Below are 22,486 nucleotides of genomic sequence, written 5' to 3'. Positions count from 1 at the left end.
TGCACGACGCGTAGAACACCGACGGCACCTGACGCATCTTCATTGCCTACGGCTTCAGAGTAGGTTGCACGATGTTTTCTTTTTGTACTTTGTTTTGCTGAACGCCTTGCTACTTTGAACAGGTGAGAAATGTCGTACTGCTGCTTGCCAGGATGCAAGTCCAACGCCAAGAAAAAAGTCAAGGGCATTTCATTTCACGAAATACCGAGTGAAGAAAAGCAGCGAGCACGTTTGCTGGAAGCCATACCCCGGCGGAACTGGTGCTCAACCACCGCTTCGGGATACACGACTGTTTGCAGTGTCTACTTCCTGCCTTTAGACTTCAAGGAAGGATGTAAGACATGTCGCCTCAAGAGGGGATGTGGCTGCAAGGAAGGGCGCATTTAAATGTTCTGAACGCAAAAGGCTTAATCAATCGTCACATTTTGGACAATAGAGAGTGCCAATGACAGCGGACTCCTAAAATAATGTTACCCGCTGGGACATGTTGGGGAAGTTCGACAGGAGGAGCGAACCAGTCTTCCTCAGAGGCGGCGTCAACCTCCGTGTCTCGTGCCGCATTTTCCGCTTCTTTACGCCGTGCGACAGGCTCTGTGGCCTGCGTGCTACAGCGCCCACTGGGGAGGGTATCTCTAATAAACTGTAAAATACACAGAGCTACAAATATAACACAACACTGTTCGAATAACGTCGATTTGTGGAAAAATGATCAACACGGGAGCTTTCGATCAGTTGGAGGACGCGCGCGTCGGCATCGGAAAACTCGCCGATAGCGTCCTCAAAGGTCTCGCGGTTGGCCGTCTGTGCGTAGGCCGCCTTCGAGGCAGAGTATTTCTTGACGGTGCGGCGGTTGTTTTGCTGCACCGCCCGCCACTGCTCTGCCGCCCGCTGGTAGGACTGACCACTGTTAAGTGTCTCCCCTAGCGACAGCCATTCTCCGTCGCGGCTTCCACTGCCCTGTGGATTCCCGCACAGTTCAGCGGCAGGGCTAGCAGGGTGGCGGTGGCTCTCTAAATGGCTTATTAGGGCTTCCATCCGCAACCATGATACCTGCGGGACACACGAGACTGGAAGCTTCGTCGGCCTCGTGGCCGCAGCTGGGGAGCTCGTTAAGACGTCCGGCATGCTGAAGCGCTTGAATAGAATCAGTGAACGAAGGCGAGAGATCATTGTTGCGAAGCTCTCTTGGCCGCCACAGCATATACAGTCGACCACACCAATGCAGCAAACGCACAGCAACAAATAATACAGCAATTCAGGCAATCGAATCCATCCGTCCTTGCGTGGATGCTAAGGACTGGCAGGCGTACACGAGACCAACATAACAAGGCTAATAGTCGTCTGTATTCTGCGTATTTTCCACACACACATGCCCTGTTGTATTCTAGAGAAAGGAATAGGGGTCATTCTGGGGGGGGGGGGGTTCAAACGTACGAAGCCGGTGGCTCGACCATCATCGATCACGATCGTATTCTTTTGTGATGTTCGCTTTCAGCTGAATAGTACATCTGCAAAATATTTAACAGCTGCTTCTCACCGTTTTCCCACCAGGCGGCGCCAAACATGTTCGCCGAACGCGAAACCTTTCTCCATTCCTGGGATTCACGCCTATGAACTATTCGTTCGATTTCGAAAATTCCATGTGCTCGTGCTGAGAAGGGGCCAGTCGACCTCTCAGCAGATTGTGATGTACCTTTCACAAAAATCACTGGGAGAGATCAACGCCAGAAACAAAAGCCAGTGCGACAAATTCAACGTATTTTTATTATGTCATCAGCGCGGCACCCGTGGAGAGTTATTTTATTTGGTCCACGACGACGGATATACGTTTAACAGAAAAAAAATGATCAGGGCTCTAGCTCAAAGTGCTTTTTCTGAAAAAAATTACAAAGTTGCGGTTTTTTGGTAGTACGCGGATGTTCGGGTTAAAAAATAAACTGCAAGGCGTCCTATAGCACGACCGGGAGTTTTTTATTGAGGGTGGCCATCTTGGTATCAGGACGTAGCGCAATGACTAAATTTTTCAACTTTAAAATATCTCAAGAGCGTTTTTGTTATTGCCGCGAGACGATTTTTTGAAACACGGTACCGACAGCTTACAACACCACTTCACCCCAGCAGGTCGTCCGCGCAGAAGAAGCGCTGCTCCATCGGCTCTGACTCAACGTCGCGTATATACCGCAATACTTGCGCGTGCAGGGTCGGAAAGCGTCGATCAGCTAGCTGCGCTACCTGTGGCGCAGTAGCAGACGTCGAGCACCTCCTACTAACCTGCCCAGAGTACTCTGCAGCCCGCGCTGTCCTCGCCGCTCGCCTCCAACGCCTGTCACACGGTTCGATCTCACTGGCCGTGCTTCTCGGCCACGTCGCACGCCAACAGCAGGGAGCCGTCACAAGGGCTCCCCTGCAATACCTACAGGACACCCAGCTCAGGGTTATGCTGTAACCTGAGAACCGCGGCCCTGGGCGCTCGCCTCCACCGCGACAAAACCGGCTGTTTATTTTTCTTTTTTTGCTCCACCAGGGCGTAGCAATCCGACATAGGTCTGGCTGACCTGTCCCTGCGTGGGAAACCGTTCATTGAACGGTTAGCGCCGAGGCCGAGTAAAAGTAAAACAAAGCAGAGAGGAGACCGTTGTGGCCGGCAAGGATTCTGATATCTGCAACCGATAGGTTTAAGTAAGCAAGGAGGGGAAGGAAAGCATCAACCATAGTAGAATACTCTAATCGAATGTGATTAGATTATAAGTTATGGAAGGAGCGATAACTATGGTGGGATTACTAATGCAGCTTGGGGTGTAAGTGATAAAAGCAGTTTCGAAGAGTGTGCGAGAAGTATAATCTTTGCGATACAATAGAGCTTTAGCCTGACTGAAGCCTTTCCCTTTCCTTCTTCTTACTTTGCATTAAACATATCCCCCCCCTGACTGAAGAGAGGGAGGCAATCAGAACAGTTGTCTCAATGTTGAGGTAGTTCGGAGGTTGGTTAATTATTGAAAACATTGTTTTTGTGCTTTCTTAAGCGCTCACTAATACGTCTTTTAGTTTGGCAAGTGTAGGGAATTGAGTACACAACGTTTTGGAGCAATTCACAAAAGGAGATTTGTGGATTGGGTGCAGCCGTTTTCAGTAGAGGCGCGTATAAACGGAGTTAGATTTGAGAGCTTCTTTAGGTATCGTGTATGTCACTCGTACACACACGGTAAGCGGCAGCCAGGTTTCCTAGAGAGTGAGCGATACCATAGAAGAAAATAATTATGACAGGACGGCGGTTGGTTGGGCTTATAGGGTATTGTCACGAAGCGAAATGGGTCGGCGAGTCGTCGAATAAACAGCGAACGGTTTATTAGACTACTTGGTAGCAAAACACAAGAGTGATAGCTCTCTGAACACAACTGAGTCCAAAGAATGAATGCTCCAGCTTGGAGCGCACAAGCATTTAAGCGTCGCGCCAAAAAGTCTAGAAACAGCACGTGCAGCAGGCGATGTGTCTGGAACCTTCTTTCTTCTTCTTCAGCATGCGCCGGGATGAGATGTACCGTTTCGTGCCCGCCCTGGAAGTTTCTCGATGATGATTCGTGGCATTGCCCCCTCCGTAGACGTGGCATCGTCCCGATGCCAGAACCTGTGTCGGCTCATCGCATTTCGTTTGCACTCCGCGAAGCCTCGTAGCCAACGTCGTCGTCTTTAACATTGTCGTCGGCGCCGTTATCGATTAATGCAGTTGTCTCGTGGTCGTCGATGAGTATTTGCAGGTCACTGGTAAGGTTTTGAGCGTCGCGGCGGTCTGTATTGCTGTTCGTCGAGCTCGGAGACTGGTCGCGTCGTGAGTCAGCAAAAGCATGCTGCTGCCGTAGAGAGTCTTCAGTTGCGGCGGGATGATTACGCGCTGAAGGCGGGAGGCGTCAGGTGAAAATCCGGGTACACCCAGTCGTCGGTACGGGAAACGGCGGTGGACCAGGGTGGCTTCTTCACAGTGGTAGCAGAGCGGCCTCAAGTATGACGTTTGCCATACGTCTGTCTTGCGAGTTCCTTGTGCGCGTGGCTGGTAGCTGAGTGGTGCAGGTTGGGCGGGTTGCGAATGCGCCCAGCTGTTGCCGTTTCGCACTGCCGATGGTGGCTGTCGTATTCATCTTCTTGTGGGTTGGGGGTCCCAATGGCCTGAATTCCGAAGGTAGACGACGCTGTCTTCGACTCAGTCGTTTCTGTTCTTCCAGGCCGTTGAGCAGGGATTGCCCCGCATCTCCACCAGAAATGTCACGAAGCGAAATGGGTCGGCGAGTCGTCGAATAAACAGCGAACGGTTTATTAGACTACTTGGTAGCAAAACACAAGAGTGATAGCTCTCTGAACACAACTGAGTCCAAAGAATGAATGCTCCAGCTTGGAGCGCACAAGCATTTAAGCGTCGCGCCGAAAAGTCTAGAAACAGCACGTGCAGCAGGCGATGTGTCTGGAACCTTCTTTCTTCTTCTTCAGCATGCGCCGGGATGAGATGTACCGTTTCGTGCCCGCCCTGGAAGTTTCTCGATGATGATTCGTGGCAGTATAGAATATGCAGATTCCACAAGCATTGTCTGATTGAATCTGTTTTGTAGCCAGCATGTCGAAGACGCGAGAGCTGCTGATATATCCTGTGAACAGACATTTTTTTAATGGCAGCCGACAAGACCGATTACATAATTCCGTTTTTTTCATATTTGGGATGACAACTCAACATAGTCATCACTTTAAAAAGAACGTTTTCTCTAGGAATCTTAACAAATTATTAGAAGGGGTCTCTGTAGTGAAAACTAGCACAGGTGAGCGTTTTTCAGCACATCTGACAACCTTCTCGAGATCTTAGGGATTTGACGCAAATACAATTATGTCATCAACGAAACCACAGAAGTGTTGGTCCATTCAACTATACACCAGCTCGCTTGCATTTTACTTCTATATTCAACATTACACAACCACGTTTGCTCAAGCAGCAGAAAGAGCAGGCTACCGGGAGACAAAACACGGGCCTCCATGATGAGTGACGTCTTGCTAATACAATGGCTTTCAGAAGCAATAGCAGTCAGACACCCCCTCACTCATGTTTCTTTTGTTCTTTTTTTTCTGGGTTTCAGCGTCCGCCGCTTCCTGCCGCACACCGTGACTTCTTATGATGCATGATTTATAACTGCCCATTTTTCTTTTCCGTGTTTGCCTCTACTGCTGTTCGCGTGCTGTGGGCATCGAAAAATTTGCCCAATATTGGCGACTTTCATTTTCTGACAATCCAAAATGCGCCTGTGGTCGACAAACATGCCAAAAATGCCGAAAGCAGAGTGTTGTGTGGGAAAGTTGGCTCAAGGCCGCGCGGACTCCATCGTGGCTGAAAGCTGCCGGTACCGGATTGAAAAAAAGAAAAAAAGAAGAAGAACGCCCTCGATATATTTTAAGGTTGAAAAATATAGTCATTGCGCTACATTTCGATCCCAACATAGGCATTCTAGGACGACCGGCAGTTCGTTGTTTTTCAACCCGAATATCCGCTTTTGACCAAAAAACTGCAACTTCGTGATATTTTTTAAAGAAAATCTACATCACCATGTGCACCAAATGGTGGAAGCAAATGTTCCATGCAGCACATAGTAAGGCAGATGTGATATTTCGGAAGGCTAAAACCTAAATGACACACAGCACAAATGCAAGGTAGCCTAATTAGAGATGTAGATGGGCTCCTCAGTATTGCTTCACATGCCGTTGGCGTAGTTTTTTTTTATTAAAACTCAATTATACGTTTTCTGGGACACCCTGTATATCATGCATATTCAATGGGGGTGATGGTCATTCCAGCTCCAACGTCCCGATGATGGTGCTCGACCATCTCCGATTTTCATGAAAAAAAGGTCTATTCGAACGCCTTGCATCTTACTCCCTGGAGGCGCACAATGATTCAGCTTCATTTCAATGGCAGCGGTTCTTACTTCCTGAATAAAACACTGTCACTGATTGAATATCACGTTTTATGGCAAAAAATGCCATTGCATGCATACGATACGTTATGCTGCCAGGACGCATGAGAATGTGCGCCCTGGGCCAACTTCTAAGGGGACTGTGCCGACATATGTCTCAAAGCGTGTGAGGAAAACCCAGGAAAAACCCCAGACAGCACAGCCGGCACCGGGATTCAGGTTGTTGAACATCTAGAGTCCTTTCGGCTGGGTTCCGCGACGTCTGATATAGTGCTCAACGAAATCGCCAAGGCGACTCAGGACCTTCCGCAAAATAACCTGATCTGCTTCTTCAGCAACGGACCTAAGTGATGAAAAGCTTGACACGAAAGATGAAGGAAACGCACCCAAATATGCTAGATGTAGGCGAGTGTTGCCTTCATAAGGTTCATAATGCATTTGGGCATGCCTTAGACGCCTTTGGATCAGATGTTCAGGCAGCAGTGGTGGACCTATATTATTTCTTCAAGAATCCTGCTGTGCAGAGTGCCGCAGTGAAAGCACAGCTGGAAGTGCTTGGGCTGCCTGAGAATGTCTTCCTCCGTCACTTAAGTTCGAGGTGGCTTACACTGGGGCCTGCAGCGAGTCGACTGATTGAGCAGTTCTCAGCAGTGAAGAATGTTGTCATGTCGGAAGGTCAGTGTCGTTCAGGAGGGCAGCTGCGTGAACGATTGCGGAAGGCGTTCTCGAACAAGGACTTCTACCCAAAATTGCTTTTTGTCAGGAATGTTGCAGACATTTTCACAGAATTTCTGACTTTGGACTGACGAGATGACTGACGAGATGGTGGCTCTTGTTCGAAAACTTTGTGGGCGATTCATGAAATCTGAATCATATCGCTGTAGAAAGGGCAGTGAGCTGCCCTCGCTGCAACCTCAGTCAGCTGTAAACTGGAAGGCAAAGGTTAAGGTTGGGGAGGACACAGAGGCAGCTATGTCATCATGGGACCCAGTAGAGAAAAAAGCATTCAGGTTGGGCGCAAGCAGCTTCTACATCAAGTGCACTACGTACCTCCTGACACGACTACCTTTTGACAATGCTGTGTTACGAAGCCTACGCTGTCTCCACCCATCGTCTAGGGAAAAGGAGAGCTCGTCCGGTGACTTCAGAACCCCAGCAACACGTCTCCCACAAATGATTCAGCCTCGTGATGTATCGTCCCTGATGGATGAATACACGTTGTTTCAACTGCCCAACTTTTCTACTGCCGCTTAGATATACGTACCATTTCCAAAAGTCAGCTGCTAAAGACTGAACTGCGATTTTTGTTCCACAGCTGTGATCACGGTGATAATAATGACAGTAACGATCATAATAAACACACACGCGCGCGCGCGCGACAATGCCACTTTTGCACGAAATACCGCATACACGCGTGTATAGTCAGCACGTACAAAATAAAAAGAATCAGCTATAATTTGAAAATAATGCCATATATCGAAAGCATAAACATGCATAGTTCCTCAGGCAGCTACGCTATTTAGCTAAAAACGCTATTTAGCACTGTTTTCACGATCTAAGACGTTTTCAGCGTGATTTCTCGATTTCCGGCGCATTTTGATTATTCCATTCTCCACGTCGCCAACCGCTCTAAAAACGCAATTTAGCACTGTTTTCACGATCTAAGACGTTTACTTTTCAACATCTCTCAACTATGGATTTTCTTCAACAAATATGCTCTTTAAAAGCACAATTTTTTTTTGGGGGGGGGGTAAAATATAAGTTTGGTAAAAAAAAGTTTTTGGTATAATATATATGAAACTGAGAGTGCATTCCACTAAAAGCGTTAAAATGATGGCAAGAAGAAGATAGCTCCTCACTCTCAGTTCACGCCTATATGGTGGGAGCGGGTTAAGTTAAGCAGCGACACTTATGAGGGGAGTCGTGACGGCACCCATGAGGCCTTGCCCCTTCATGACGTTCCTTCACAACAGCTTCTTACTCTCACTTTACGCCGATGAGGTGAGGGCGGGTTAAGTTGCGACACTTATGAGAGGACTCGTGAGGCCCTGCCCCTCATGAGGCCGATAGTGATGGCACCTTCTTCATGAAGCCCTGCTCCTAGTGAGGCCGAACATAAGGGTATTCGTGAGATTTTGTTGTCCTGAGCATGGAGATAGAGGCCTGATCTATTTTTCTGTTACAAGTCTATGTGATGTGGACCGAATAAAAAACTAACTGTGCACGGGTGCCCCGTCGATGATATAATAAAAAAAAGAGTTCAACTTTTTCGCACTCGGCTTTGTTTCTGGGGTCGTTTTCTCCCAGTGATTTTTGCCAAAGGTACATCATCATTTGCTGAGAGGTGGACATCCCCGGACTATTCTCTAGAGAGCTGGCCTAAAATTTTCCCTCTCCCTCGCGCGCCCCGCCCACCCGGAGCGCGCCAATGGGAGGACGCGTGGGCGGTGTAGGCTGAGTGCCACCTGGGAGCAGCGGTTCGAACGTAGACGGGGACGTGCTTTTGGCGATGCTACATCCACTGGGTCGTTCCATCTACCACGGCCCTGAGTTGGCCCGTGAGATCGTGCTGCTCGATCTGTGAACCTAGGGACGCGTTTCGGCGTTTTCACCCCTCTTTTCTCCTTGTAGGAGAATAATGCGCATTCACTGAGCGACCCAAAGGCGGACTTCACAACACAAAGTTCAGTGACAAAAAGTTCGTTGTGCAAAGATAAGAGGTCAGAGAGGAAAGAGGATAATGAATTCTTGGTTCCATTGTATGCTCAAGTATAGCACGTGCCTAGTTGTGTTCTTTCTGAGCTCGTCCTATCTCAAACTTTATAACTCCCTCCGTTGTTTTCTGCAAAAAATCGAAGTTATAAGGTATAAGTGTTGTACAAGTAAGTATAAGTAAGGCATAAGTGTTGTATAAGTACACTTGATGTACGTGCTGGACCGTAAGGACGCTGGACTGATGTCTGTTATGATTTCGTTAGTTTGGGATGCGCCTATTTGCCTAAGGACTCTTGCGTACCACGGCGCACTGAGAAAAGCAATGCAAGCATATCGGGTGTCCGCTCATTTCATCGAACGCCGGTTCGTCAAACGACGTTTCATCGACGCCATTTTATCGAATACCGTTTCATGGAACGCCACCGGACGGTTGCTCACCAGACACTGGCTGAGGATCTGGAGCATATTCTTCTTCATTGCCCTCACTACCAATCTTCCCGAACCACACTCTCCGAGTCTCTTCCTCAGCTGGACTCTCGCCCTTTCTCCCTATCGAAATTGCTTGGTCCCTGGTCCAATCCAGCCCAGCAACGCTCTGCGCTCAAAGCTCTTCTGACATTTCTGGACACCATCGGACTTCGATCGTTATTGTGAAGGGGCTCGTTATTTTATCCCCCACATTCCCACCAGCAATGGGGTAGAGAGCTCCCTCAAACTCCCTCAAGAGCTCCCTCAAACTCCCCACTCTCCAAGGTCAAAAATAAAGTTGTTACTCACCAGACAATTGCCCGTCGGACAACTGCTCACCGTTAGAATCAACTCGCCACCATTTTTGATGTTACGTCAGATTAGAATTAGTCTGCTGGCATTTTAGACGCTAGGTCATGTTAGAATTATAGTGTGGGTATTATAGACGTTAGAATTGGCGTATTAGCATTTTAGACGTTATTATTGTTGTTGGTATGTTAGAATCAGTTTATCGGCACTTTAGGTTCTTGCGAAGGCGTGTTTTGCAGTTCTTCGCAATCGCAACAATGCAAATATTCGCAACAATCGCGCAATCATATCCTGAATGTAGCAAAGCACATGCGTTAGCAGTGTGCCAACCTATATATAGGAGTGGCTGACGCTGATACATGATCCCAAATCTGTTTGCGCGGGGGGAAGTTAACTGAATTAAATTTCACGTTTTATCTCTGATGCTTCGTCCTCTGTCACTAACTTATCCGCCGACAAAGCACTGATTTCCAACATTGTGATATCGGCGCTGAGCCGGTGGTTATAAAACGGTTGGGGGGTTCGGCTTACGGGATATCGGCATGCGACGCGTGATCCATATCGGGCCATTCCGTATATTCACTCCACTCCTGTTCTTGCATATAGGATTGCGTTTGTTATTGCTGCCTTGTTAGTCGTCCAACATTGATCAGTTTCATTAATCCTATAAAATGACAGTCGGATGTCATTTTGCATGAGCACGCATCATGATATGCTACAGCATATAAAAACACCAGTATACTCCACTACCGAGGCATTACGGCACGGGTTTCAGAGGACCGCCCTCGACCACATGTACTGTTGTCATCGCCAACAAAAGCCTGTCCATGCAGTTCCTTGCAATAAATGTCATCTGCATTAATTTCGCAGCCTGCTGTGGTCACCTGCATGCGTCTCCTGGTTTCACATAGAAAGATGATGCGATTGACAGCGGTATGGTGTAACCAAAAGTTGAATGAAAGAAACCACCAAAAAAGTAGCTTCTTTCGTCATTAGCCAGCATTACAAACATACGCATAAAAACGGCCTGGGAGCCTCGTCAAAGTTCTTCTGTAACAACATGTGTGACATCATGTTCAGTAAAAGGGGGAAAAGAACCAGTCTTCTGTCGGCATTATCTAAACATACGCACAAAAACGGCACGGGCATGGCATCTCATCAAATTCCTTTCGTAACAACACGTGTCGCATGACGCAGTGAAGACAAAAAGGGGGTACGAAACAGAAAAAAAAAAAGGCAGAGGGAAACAGTCCATAATGACGCATTGTCCCGCGAAACGGCAAAAAAACAAAAACGGGGTATACCTCTCACCGCCCGTGTCCCGGTCCACAGCGCATCGCACACGAATCGCATGACATGCTCAATAAAAGGGAAGGCACACACACACGCCAAAGAACGTCCTACTATCACCCAAACACGGGCGCAACGATTCCGCGGACGTCTCATCAAGATCACTCTAACAATGCGTGTTCCATATATTTAATAAAACAAACAAACGCGCGCATCGCCCAAGGACGTCGCAAACGTGACATTCTAAGTCCGCGCCTAACAGGCAATGAATCAAGCCATCATAAAACGTTCATTAAAAGCAAGAACAAACAAACAAACGCGGTCATCGCTCAAGGACGCCGAAAACTTGCCACGGATATGTTCATAGTCCGCTCGCAAACACAGGTAATGAATCAAGCAATCATAAAACGTTCATTAAAAGCAAAAACAAACAAACGCGGGCATCGCTCAAGGACGCCTATCATAAAACGTTTATTAAACAAACAAACAAGCAAAAACAAGCGAACAGAGGAGCCGTCAAAATCCGTCAATTCATTCCACGAAAACAGGAAAAAAAAAAAGAAAGAAGAAAAAGAGAGACAGAAATGGGATCATGACTCAGTACTTATCGCCGACCATTAGGTGCATTCTTTTCGCTTGCACCTCCCGCACCAGATCTGAACTGGGTTATTTGCGTGCTGCACTTTCCTGTTGAAAATAAAGGTATTACTAATAAACTTCCTTTCAGCTGGAAAGCGCAGCTCCCGACAACCCGTCTTGCGTGGAGTCCAAGGTGGAGCAGTCCAGTGCAAGTGAAAAGTATGCGCTTATTTTCGCGGTCCCAAGGAACGCGCGTCCCTAGGTTCACAGATCGAGCAGCGCCATCTCACGGGCCAACTCAGGGTCGTGGTGGATGGAACGACCCAGTGGATGTAGCATCGCTAAAAGCACGTCCCCGTCTACGTTCGAACCTCTGCCCCCAGATGGCACTCAGCAGACACCGCTCACGCGTCCTCCCGTTGGCGCGCTCCGGGTGGACGGAGCGCGCGAGGGAGAGGGAAAATCTGAGGCCAGCTCTCTAGAGAATAGTCCATCCCCGTTCTGAGCACGAACACGGTAGAATTTTTGAAATCGAACGAATAGTTCATACGCTGGAAGCCCAGGAATGAAGAAAGGTTTCGCGTCCGGCGAACATGTTTGGCGCCGCCTGGTGGGGAACGGTGCGAAACGGAAGTTCAATGTTTTGCGAATTTGCCATTCAACTGAAGGATAACATCACGTAAAATTACTAACACGATCTGTGATGGTCGAGCCACCGTCTTGGGACGTTTGAGCCAGAATGTCTAATAAAGTTTAACGTATTTGAGAGGCACACTGTCCATGCACTGTTGAAAACATCGCTGTGGCATAAGGCGTTACAGTGAAGAAACTAAACTCTTCAAAAGTATTTTTCGAGTTGGTGTGGCCTGCAGCCATTACATTTCCTTTCCCTCCGAACAGTGATTTTCCCAGCGCCCCCTTAACCACGACTATACGCACCCTTCCCAGAGATTCTTGAAACACTTCCGAAAATTTCCTTGCACGAATTCCGTATTAACTCCAAGGTACTCCATACGAAGCAAGTTTCCGTAAACTACGGAATACGGAGCAGAACGATTGGTGGCATAACGCCCTGTAGATGTAAGGTCGTTGGGAATCTGACAAAATGTCACACGTCGAAGGAAGTGAAGTCTCGGGAAATGTAACACCGACAAGCCGAAGACTTGTTTGAGTCGACTCCCGTAAGAGCATGAGTTGGTCGCCGCATTGCTGGGCTTCAGCGAAGAAATACACATATTCAACATTGGACACGCTCAAATCCAACAGTGGCGTGAAAATTTGATTTTCCATGGGATTGCTGATAGCCCGATCGAAACATGGAAACAATCTGAAGAGAAGGTGCTCGGCGTGCTATCCGAAAAGCTTGGTATTTCCGTCACAACTGACTCTTTAAAAGGAGTGCATAGAATCGGTGCGTTCAAATCAGCTAAACCACGCCCCATCACAGCAAAGTTTCCCTCTTGCAAAACACGCGAGCTGGTCCTACATGCTATAAGGCTAAGCTGAGGTCGACTGACATTACAATATCTGAGGACTTCTGTGCGGCCACTAGATTAGCACGAAAAAGTTAGTAGAACATGGCAGGTTAATGGGGTCACCTTTTAAGCTAACATACAATACTCTGTTTGTGAACAATCGTTCTTTTCGTTACGATAGTCAAAACGACTGCGTCCAGGAGCTTCATGCTTTTGCAACCACTTCGGAGCACTCTGTTTCCAATAATCATCCTCCCCCTCACCTGAAGGTGATAATGCAGGCCAGTGCTCATCACTCCCTAACGGCAATAACTCTAAGCTGAGCACTGCATAGCAATCCTCTCATGGCAATATCTCTGTTGATTACACTAACATTAGGTCTTTGTTGAAAAATCGCGATGAGCTTTCATGCTCAACCGACTCATGTGATGCCGATATCGTGTTGTTAACAGAAACCTGGTTGTCAACCAAGGTGCCTATTCATGAACTGTTTCTGTGTCACAAACGTTACAATGTATATCGTGCTGATAGAGGTATTAGGACAGGTGGGGGCATGCTTATAGCTATTGCGGAAGGGATTACGTCCTCAATAATAAAGTTTCCCACTGATCTTGAAATGATATGGGTCTCTGTCACCTTTAACTTCAAACGTATTTTACTTGGAGTTTGTTATCGTAAGCGGTCTTCGACCTCTACATTTGTCAATGAGTTGCATGACGCATTAAATGTTCTCGTGAATAGATTTTCCGGATGTCCCATACTGCTAGTGAGAGACTTTAACTACCCGAATATTAACTGGCCTGGGGGCTTAATTGCTTCATCGTCGTTACGGTCGTTACAAGCTAACGAGTGGCGGGAAATTTAAAAAGGTGGGCACGTGACACATTGCGCGTGACGTGTACCACGGCCTTTACGTATCACGCGAAGGGCGCCGTGCACGTGTTTCATCACGTGCCCACCTTTTTGAGTTTCCCGCCACTTGTAACGACCGTAACGTAACGACCGTAAGCTTGTAACGACCGTAACGACGATGAAGCGATTAAGCCCCCAGGCCAGTTTAACCAGAATTTAACGCTTTTGCAAATATGTGTCACGATTTCAATCTGTATCAACTTGTACACTACCCGACGCGAATAACATCCACAAGTGCAAATATCATTGACCTTGTGTTGACAACTGCACCTGAACTTGTCACTGATTTATCTTGCATAGACGGGATTAGCGATCATTCTGTCATTCATTTCTTTATTGACATTCCGGTGCAGAGGCGCGTGACAAGAAGAAGCCGATCAGGAATTCCAATAGAGCTAACTTCACAGATATTAACGATGAGCTCAGTGTGCTTCTGGACGCATTTGTCACGGATTTCGTTTCTCGTTCTGTTGAACAAAACTGGTCTTTATTCAAAGCCAAAGTGCTGGAACTGATCGACAAATACATTCCTCTAGTATGCATACATTCTAGTTCAAAGCTTCCGTGGTACAGCAGACATATTCAACGACTATGTAAGAATAAGAAGCGACTTCTCAGAGTGGCCAAATTGTCCTAATGTGCAATCAAATTGAGTAAATACCATGAAGCTGCCTCCCAGTACAAAGATGCCATCAAGGAAGCTAAGACCCATTTTTTTGCCGTTTCACTTCCATACATGCTTAAAAATAATCAGAAACAGTTTTGGAATACAGTGAATAGCCATCAGAAGTGCAACTCCTCGATGTATTTTCTCGCACTGCAATAGCCAACATACCCAACATTCCTGCTTCGATTTACGTTGTTATGGATCCCATTACCATTGACCCCTTCGGGGTTAAAAAAGTCACCGAGTCGTTAAAACTATCATCAAGTTCCGGTGCAGACAGTATCAATTCAAAGTTTCTAAAAAATACTTCTTGTTACTCTTCATTAATTTTGTCTATGATCCTCAAACAGTCATTAGAAGAGGGTTGTCTACCGAATGATTGGAAAATCGGAAAGCTGGTTCCTCTTCACAAATCCGGCGACAAACATTCTCCAGCTAACTATCGTCCAATATATGTCACCAGCATCTCATGCAAGGTTCTTGAGCACGTCATATATTCCCACTTGGTGCTGCTTTTTTTTCATCACAGTCAGCACGGATTTCGGAAATCATTCTCTTGCAAAACTCAACTGGTATCTTTCGTACATGACTTGAGCCTTGCTCCTGACAAGAGGTCCCAGACAGACTGCATATTTCTTGACTTCTCGAAGGCGTTTGATAAGATATCTCATCGTCTCTTCCTCCATAAACTCAGTGCACTTAATATTGATAATAACGTACTATTATGGCTGCATTGTTTCCTTTCTGATCGTAGTTAGTACGAAACTGTTAACGACATTGATTCTGGTCTTGCCCCGGTTTTATCAGGTGTGCCTCAGGGTTCCGTGCTTGGTCCTCTCCTTTTCTTAATCTACATTAACGACTTGCCGCAATGTATTTCTTCATCGTCTATTTGCTTATTCGCCGATGACTGTGTTGTATACAAAGAAATCTTACAGGAATCTGATGCCCAGCTTCTTCAGTTTGATCTTAATAACGTACTAACATGGTGCCACACCTGGGGCATGGAGCTCAATATTAACAAATGTAAACACATGAGAATAACACGAACCCGTGGATTCTGCCAGCCATACACTCTTGATAATACGACGCTAGATTCGGTTCTTTCCTATAAATACCTACGAGTTTTTATCTCACCAGACTTGTCTTGGAAAACTCATATTGAGCATATTACCAGCAACGCTAACCGTACTTTGTGGCATAAATTGAGATGTTACCCGTCAAAAAGAACTCGTTACAAGTTAATTAAGTTACTGTGTGCAAAATGTAACTAAGTTAATACTGAAGTTATTCAGCGTGAAATGTAACTCGCAGTTACTGAGTTACTTTAAAAAAGAACGAGTTACTTCCAAGTTACTTCGGACACAAAATAGCATTACGCAGGTGCAGCGCGCGTGAGCAGTTGAGTTAGACCTTGAGTTGCCCGCGGAGGAGTGCAACACGCTTAGATCGTTTTCGTTTATGTCCAACAATAGACTTCTTCCGTTTATACCGGTGCCGTATGCACTGCGTGACGTCATGATGCGTATAACGTGCCCTGTAGAGCACACGGCACATCTTTGCGATTTTTTGTCGTATATATGTATATATAGATACTCATTGAACGATGCGACAGCACCAGAGGACACGTGTTTCGCCGTGTTTGCGGCTCGTCGGCCCTGGGTAGCTGCGCATCGTTCATTTCAAACACGTCTAGCATCATTTACTTAACTTTTTTTTATGGCTTTTCCCCCCTCTTTATAATTCACTGGCTTGCACTGTGGCATTGAGGAGTGCTCAGTCACCCTCCCAGGTGTATATCGCTCGCTGAGTGACCCCTGGTTTGCCAATCCCGAACGATGCGCAGCTACCCAGGGCCGACGAGCCGCAAACACGGCGAAACACGTGTCCTCTGGTGCTGTCGCATCGTTCAATGAGTATCTGTTTCTCTTCGTGCAGCCATAGAAGCCATTTTAATCTGTAAGTTTGAATTTCAAACACGTCTAGCATCATTTACTTAACTTTTTTTTATGGCTTTTCCCCCCTCTTTATATATATATATATATATATATATGTATAAAAGTGAAATAATAAGACTTGGACTACAGATTACAGGAACGTTAACAAAAACTAATTTATTTAATGGGCAATTTAACACATAGATTAAAAAAAGAATGGTCGACGTTTCGACAGTGGCACTGTCTTCCTCAGGACAAAAGAGGTACAAGGGTTGCATCATCACTTCTTCATTTATTGTTGTTGTTGTGCTTAAATAGGTTTCCTGGGTGACGTCACAATCGGTGCAAGTATGCCACGTGGCAGTTGTCTGATTCATATTCTGGAACATTCCGCAAGGTCAAGTCCGGGTGGTGATGTCATCTTTCTTGGGGAGCCAGCTCAGGGTGAGCTGTACTGAGGCCATAGCTGAAAAGAAAACAAAGGAAAATAAAAGGAAAAAAATGGGAAAGTATATCCCATCTAGACGAAGCTCTGTTCCAAAAACCGCAACCGCAAATCAGACAATGGTTCCGTCAACCTTGTTTTAACATTCAACAATAATGTTTCCAACATCAACAGTATACTTAATCGCCACCACAGTATTCTTTGTCAGTCAGAGCGCATGCGACAAATCTTCCCGGAACCGCCACGTGTGACCTACAGGCGCTCGCAAAATCTCCACGATAATCTAGTCAGCTCCAAAGTCAACCGACCAACAAGTCCGACGGCAGGCTGCCACCCGTGCAATGGCCGCAGATGTCAAATATGCAAACTAATGCGAAGTGCCCACGTGCTTAACAGCACAAATTCTAATTTCTTCGTCAAAATTCATGGTGACTTTGACTGCAATTCATCAAACGTCATTTATGCCATTCAGTGCAACGCGTGTCAAGCACAATACGTAGGTCAAACCAAAACATCTTTTCGGATCAGGTTCAACAACCACCGGTCGGACGTTAATAAAAAGCCAAATCTTCCTGTTTCTCGTCATTTCAACCAGCCGGGTCATTCAATAGATGACGTTGCCCTTTTTATTCTTCAATCAAACTTTAGCTCCGATAGAGGCAGGGAACAACGCGAGTCTTACCTCATTTACAAATTCCAATCAATCATTAACGAAGATCCCGGTGTACTTTCAACAGTAAGGAATCTGGTCGTCTAGATGGGATATACTTTCCCATTTTTTTCCTTTTATTTTCCTTTGTTTTCTTTTCAGCTATGGCCTCAGTACAGCTCACCCTGAGCTGGCTCCCCAAGAAAGATGACATCACCACCCGGACTTGACCTTGCGGAATGTTCCAGAATATGACTCAGACAACTGCCACGTGGCATACTTGCACCGATTATGACGTCACCCAGGAAACCTATTTAAGCAATATGCAACCCTTGTACCTCTTTTGTCCTGAGGAAGACAGTGCCACTGTCGAAACGTCTACCATTCTTTTTTTAATCTATGTGTTAAATTGCCCATTAAATAAATTGGTTTTTGTTAACGTTCCTGTAATCTGTAGTCCAAGTCTTCTTATTTCACTTTTATTCAACTTCGTAGCCGTCTGATATATTGACCTATTTGTTATATATATATATATATATATATATATATATGTATATCAGTCACGTTGAGTGTAACTCGATGTAGAGTGTAAGTGTGATGCGGCAGGCTGTGAGTCAACCTACGTGGCAGCGGGTCAATTCACAGTGCCTACGCTGGACGTGGACGCAGAGCCCTCAGGGTAGTTCGGAAAGAAGCCAGCATGAGACAGAGTCAAACAACGTTGTAAGCAGAAACTTTACTGTGCGCATGGGTAACCCTCGGGGGCGTACAGCGCAACGCCAGCAACCAAGCAATCCAGAGCCAGAGGCAAGAACCCGGTGGGGCACACCAGCAGCCAGAACCTGGTAGGGCAGACCTGCAGCCAGAACCAGGAACCCACTTGGACCAGATGGAAGTTGAAAGAAAGAGCCAGGCGGTAGAATTCCACGACGATGCCAACGAACAGCCAGGAGTCCCCGTTCCCTTGCAGAACACAATCGGCCGTGCACCTCTGTCCGTGCTCCTTACGTCACCTCTACACGCTTCTTCTTCTTGCAGCTTCTTCTTTCCCCGGGTGTGACCACAACCCTGACAATAAGGAGGTGCCTTCTGTCGCAGGAAGACTTCATTATCGGGGAAAAAGCTGCGTGCTGATGGGCGCTCAAGGCGGCTCTGTCTGCTTCATCATTGCCGCTGACGCCGACATGTCCAGAGATCCACTGCAATGCGACAGTGTGCCCTGCAACGGCAGCCTTCTTATACACGTGCAGGATGTCAAAGACAACAGGACTGAGGGACTCACGTATTCCTTGTTGGCCACACACTGGAGCGCTGGTCTTGAGTCTGTAAAGATGACCCAGGCCTGAGATGGGCTAGCTGATATTTTTGCGTAGCAAAGGGAATGGCGTAGAGCTCGATACACGTAGATGATGTTCTGTGAGAAAGATGGTGACCACAAGAGACTGACTGAGATGGAATGACAAATGGCGAGGACGAGCCGCCCCGAGTAAATGACGCGTCAGTGAAAACCGACGTTGATGCCGTGTACCTGTCATTCATCATGCCCAGGGTAAACTGCACCGCGACACACAAGGCTGTATCCCTTTTCATTCAATGCAGGCCAGGAACAGTTAGGCGGGTGACAGGGTTTGACAGAAACCATGGAGGGGCACTGGGAGCCATTGTCTTCACCAAGAAACGCGGAACGCTTGGTTTCAGCCGAGCAATCACCGGGAGGACCTTGCAGTGCTTGCGTCTCAAGATCTTCGATACAAGCAGGTGCCGCCGATGATGGGATAAAAGGCGGAGGAAAAGTCGCCATGTCTCACAGTAGCGAAGGATGTCCAGCGGGGTCTCCTTCGCTTCAGCAATAACTGCTCGGGTCTCTGCTGCTCGGGGGACGCCAAGGCACACACGAAAGCTTCGAGCCAGGAGGCAGTGCAACCTACACTCTTAATCTAGTTCCCTCTAACGTTACTCTGATACGCACCTAACTTGTGAAATACAAGTTATTTGTGCTCGATGTAAAGGTTACAGCCCATTCAAAGGTTACATGCGGACGTGCGCTGCCCTCTTACAGGTTACATTGCGAGAGAAACAGTGGCGTTACCCCTAAGGACGGCGTTACGCTTTTGGAGAAGTTACCAGCGTTACTTATAAAAGCGAAGTGGTCCGCAGTTTCGCGAAAGTCGGCAGGTGGAGGTTGCACGTCAAGTGGCAGCTGGCAACAGCGTGTATCAGGAAAAAGCGGGAGGAGCGTTTCGCTTGCTGTGTAGTAGCTCGCCGCTTCGACATCCGTTGCATTGGAAACAACGGAATTCAAAGTCACATAGTAAGTAACCTTCTGCATTTGCTATTACATTCCTGCGTAGTTCACTCTCATGTTAGTGCAATGTTGCATGGGCGAAGCTCGCAGGTGGATATATGATGTGACGGACGCACACAGACATTCGAGGTTTCACACAGGGACGTTGCACGGACGCCGGCTGTGATCGTGATGCATTTATTGGAGAAATGGATGAAAATGGACATGCACTGGAAGTAGCATGCTGTTATTGTCACCATTCACGAGCCAAGCATGCAGCACTGAGTGAAACAGGTTAGTAACACGAGGAACGCGCTTTATGCATGCGTTGAGCAAGTGATTGCGTTGCGTGAAACTTCTTGATGCATTCGCTTTTAGTGATCCCAAAGACGCATCATAATTGCGACTGCTTCTTCCTCGTTCTGAATTAGACATTCGTTCTTTTCCTTCACTATTGTTTAAGTCGATTCCTAACCAGTTATTTTAACGGTCGCTTATGGTCTTTTTTTTTTCTTTCTTCTGTCATTGCACTGAAATGTCGGTTATCATCACTTGGTTGCCTGTGACTACATGATAGAATCCCGAAAAGGAGGATAAGCAAGCTGCGCGTTTCCACGTCAGACTTGTGTAACCGTTATCATTTGGCTCTTCGCAGGTTGTTTTGAACTTGAGACGTCATGAGCAAAGCATTTTTAACGTTACAATTGCATTCGGCGCAATAGCACAGAAAGTGGTAGGACTAAAAGCACCCGATATATTATGGCCTTGCAATTTGTGCAGAATATTGCAGTAGAAAAGATTGTTCTTCGCAGGTAACCCATAGCGCAGCTCCACTGGTTCCAAATTTGATGGACACAGCCATGAGTTACCTGGCAGTATTGTGGCAGAGGGTAAGTGAATAGTGTGGATAATGGTTCCTGCACTCGTAAACTGTGGGGATACGTGTAAAAATGAAATAATCAGCGCGCCCCCTTTTGACGTTGCGGTTTATATTTAGGTATCTTGTGCCACAGAAGTACATACGAACAGTCCAGCAGAAATACAGCAGCAGCCCAATCCCAGTCTATAACTCTGCAGAGGCTCAGAGAGATAGCAGCAAACCAGGTCCTTCCCACAACTCTCCGCAAGCTCGGGATTCGTCGCAAACCCAGCCAACCAGCCATGTACGAACCTATATTTGCCAACATTGTAGATTGTCGACTAGGTATTTCCAGTGCTTTTGTGACCACATTGTTCAGTGTGTTGGGTGTGGCTTTCTCCCTTCTTGTGATACTTGTGGAACAACGTTTGAAACCATCTAAAGATACATACATCATTTGAATTTTTGTATTTAGTTAAGCACACGAGTACAGGATGACATAACATGACAGGATGAGCCAGCCAACACAATGTATAGGTGAGCTACTTGAGCAGATGGAAAGAACACATCAAAGTTCGAAGAATAATCTGAAAAAAAAAAGGCTATTTATGCCATAATCCAGAGGGCCACCACATGTGCTCCAAGGTGGTTGTCGATTGCGTTGTAAGCAGCATAGAGGAATTGTTTCAGGAAATGGGTGTGCAGATTGACACCACTTTGGTAAAATCAGATCAAGTTCGGAAGTTGCATTATGAGGAACCCCTGATTTTTTGTAACGTGCCTTAAGTGCAAAATGCGTTTGGGGTTCTTTATCTCATTAAACTTTCATTTAGATAATTTTTCTACACGTCATGTGAAGATGGCTACGAATTATCTATTTTGCTAAAGTCAAAAAGTGACTTGTCAACTCAGTTCCGTTATATGTACATTCAGTGCAAGGTGTTCTGCAGTTTAGTAATACTCATATTTCATATATGCCTTTTCTCTGCATGATCCTTCGGAGATATTTTGCTCCACTGAAGAAGAGACTTGTGAACTCGATTTTGACGTTCAGTGCAAAGTGTATTGCATCTTGAACTGTTAATATTACTCCTATTTAATATGTTACAATTCATTCTTTGAATGGTCTTTCCATGTGTCATATGAAGATGATAAAGAATTTTACAGTATATGTTTCGAGTATTTTGCGTAGAATACTATGTAGTATGAACCGTTGATAATAAAGTAACGCTGTGTTTGCAAAGAAAAGCTTCATATTTTCGTTTAGCATTTCCTGCGTTTTATTGGGCAAGGTGTCCTTGAGAACGTGTCACAACCTTTTAGTTAGTGAAGTACTTTACATAGCGGCATGCAGTGAACGATATTTAGTTCCGTGAGGTTTTTGGAAACTCGTGACATGCGTTTAATTTGTTTTCAGTGGTTCCATTCTTACTCGTTTTTTTTTTTTTTGCAACTGGAGCTCCACAATTTTTTTTAGTATTGTGATTTTTTTTATTTTTCCAAAAAGATGCGCGTGTCGAGCTTACTCTGCTTCAGGTACAGGCAAATCGGCATCCGCGAGCGCATAGTTATGATTACCCAATACTGTTAGGACACATTTCTCTGTGGTGTGCTTCTTTTATTAGGAGTTCGTGCAATGTTCTCAGGGACGCCTCACCCCGCCTTCCTGTGTAGATGGCTTCACTGAATAACTTTAAGATAAAGGTTACAAACCTAGCAACGCAGTGGGTGGGTATAGGTTATACTTTAACCTCTGTGTAAGAGTTACATGGGCAGCAACGTGGAAAGTGACTACAGGTTATGCTTTAACCTGTGTACAAGGGTTATTCAGAGTATAGGTAACATAGTTACCTCTAGAAATAGAGGTAAAAAGTTTGCAAGTTTTTTACTTCTATTTATGGGTTACGGACTTTAGAGTGTATGGTCTGAAGATGTCGGGAGGCCATTAAGTA

At 46.2% G+C, this 22,486-nt stretch overlaps 1 long non-coding RNA gene across 2 annotated transcripts; it reads left to right on the top strand.

Moving 5' to 3' along the window:
* The first annotated feature begins 19,936 nt into the window (after positions 1-19,936).
* Positions 19,937-20,822, top strand: LOC135367488 (uncharacterized). Of its 2 annotated transcripts, none has more exons than XR_010414478.1 (3): positions 19,937-19,969; positions 20,488-20,565; positions 20,673-20,822. It is a non-coding gene; the product is annotated as an uncharacterized LOC135367488 (long non-coding RNA). The 2 variants fall into 2 exon arrangements; XR_010414479.1 differs by lacking the exon at positions 19,937-19,969 and adding an exon at positions 20,175-20,408.
* The last annotated feature ends 1,664 nt before the right edge of the window (positions 20,823-22,486 follow it).

Source organism: Ornithodoros turicata, chromosome 1, assembly GCF_037126465.1.
Source record: "Ornithodoros turicata isolate Travis chromosome 1, ASM3712646v1, whole genome shotgun sequence".
In the NCBI taxonomy this organism is placed as follows: Eukaryota; Metazoa; Arthropoda; class Arachnida; order Ixodida; family Argasidae; genus Ornithodoros; species Ornithodoros turicata.
The sequence above is the reverse complement of the archived record's forward strand: the minus strand, read 5'-3'. Positions and strand labels throughout refer to the sequence as shown.